We start from the raw sequence: 2,144 nt of genomic DNA on the forward strand, positions 1-2,144 counted from the left end.
ATGGAGCTCTGGTGCTATGGAGCTATGGAGCTCTGGTGCTATGGAGCTATGGAGCTATGGAGCTCTGGTGCTATGGAGCTATGGAGCTCTGGTGCTATGGAGCTATGGAGCTCTGGTGCTATGGAGCTATGGAGCTCTGGTGCTATGGAGCTCTGGTGCTATGGAGCTATGGAGCTCTGGTGCTATGGAGCTCTGGAGCTCTGGAGGTATGGAGCTATGGAGCTATGGAGCCACCAGCCAGCACCCTCCGTGGCTGGATCAATGGAAGTGTTTTAGGTACCAGGCAGCCAAAGGGCCGAGGCCTCACGCTCGACCACGCCGGCGCAGAGTTCCAGCCGCTCGGATAAGCTCTGTCACTCACCCGCCGCGCAGCCACCGGTAACGGGGAAATGTCGCCGCCTTGTGGACACGCCGTTGTAAATGAATGGGCTTTCGCACTTAGTGCAATTTTAGCACACTCTCTGACTGGAGCTATGGAAGTATGGAGCTATGGAGCCACCAGCCACCCAGGCTGGAGCTATGGAGCTATGGAGCTCTGGTGCTATGGAGCTATGGAGCTCTGGTGCTATGGAGCTATGGAGCTCTGGTGCTATGGAGCTATGGAGCTCTGGTGCTATGGAGCTATGGAGCTCTGGTGCTATGGAGCTATGGAGCTCTGGTGCTATGGAGCTATGGAGCTCTGGTGCTATGGAGCTATGGAGCTCTGGTGCTATGGAGCTATGGAGCTCTGGTGCTATGGAGCTATGGAGCTCTGGTGCTATGGAGCTATGGAGCTCTGGTGCTATGGAGCTATGGAGCTCTGGTGCTATGGAGCTATGGAGCTATGGAGCCACCAGCCAGCACCCTCCGTGGCTGGATCAATGGAAGTGTTTTAGGTACCAGGCAGCCAAAGGGCCGGGGCCTCACGCTCGACCACGCCGGCGCAGAGTTCCAGCCGCTCGGATAAGCTCTGTCACTCACCCGCCACGCAGCCACCGGTAACGGGGAAATGTCGCCGCCTGGCGGACACGCCGTTGTAAATGAATGGGCTTTCGCACTTAGTGCAATTTTCGCCAACTCTCTGACTGGAGCTATGGAAGTATGGAGCTATGGAGCCACCAGCCACCCAGGCTGGAGCTATGGAGCTCTGGAGGTATGGAGCTATGGAGCCCTGGAGCTATGGAGCTATGGAGCCCTGGAGCTATGGAGCCCTGGAGCTATGGAGCTATGGAGCTCTGGTGCTATGGAGCTATGGAGCTCTGGTGCTATGGAGCTATGGAGCTCTGGTGCTATGGAGCTATGGAGCTCTGGTGCTATGGAGCTATGGAGCTCTGGTGCTATGGAGCTATGGAGCTATGGAGCCACCAGCCAGCACCCTCCGTGGCTGGATCAATGGAAGTGTTTTAGGTACCAGGCAGCCAAAGGGCCGGGGCCTCACGCTCGACCACGCCGGCGCAGAGGTCCAGCCGCTCGGATAAGCTCTGTCACTCACCCGCCGCGCAGCCACCGGTAACGGGGAAATGTCGCCGCCTGGCGGACACGCCGTTGTAAATGAATGGGCTTTCGCACTTAGTGCAATTTTAGCCAACTCCGTGGCTGCAAGTATGGAAGTATGGAGCTATGGAGCCACCAGCCAGCACCCTCCGCGGCTGGAGCTATGGAAGTATGGAGCTATGGAGCTCTGGGGCTATGGAAGTATGGAGCTCTGGGGCTATGGAGCTCCGGGGCTATGGAGCTCCGGGGCTATGGAGCTCCGGGGCTATGGAGCTCCGGGGCTATGGAGCTATGGAGCTCCGGGGCTATGGAGCTCCGGGGCTATGGAGCTATGGAGCTCCGGGGCTATGGAGCTCCGGGGCTATGGAGCTATGGAGCTCCGGGGCTATGGAGCTCCGGGGCTATGGAGCTCCGGGGCTATGGAGCTCTGGAGCTATGGAAGTATGGATGATCCAGCACCCTCCGTGGCTGACCGCTGGTGCTCGGGGCCGGTGAACTCGGCACCCGCCGGAGGCGGGTGCCTCGGTGACCGCCGTCGCTTGGGGCCAGTGAACTCGGCACCCGCCTTCGGCGGGTGCCTCGGTGACCGGTTGTCGCTTGGGGCCAGTGAACTCGGCACCCGCCTTCGGCGGGTGCCTCGGTGACCGGTTGTCGCTTGGGGCCGGTGAACT

Source organism: Syngnathus leptorhynchus, unplaced genomic scaffold (assembly GCF_054491065.1).
Source record: "Syngnathus leptorhynchus isolate UIUO unplaced genomic scaffold, UIUO_Slep HiC_scaffold_86, whole genome shotgun sequence".
NCBI lineage: Eukaryota > Metazoa > Chordata > Actinopteri > Syngnathiformes > Syngnathidae > Syngnathus > Syngnathus leptorhynchus.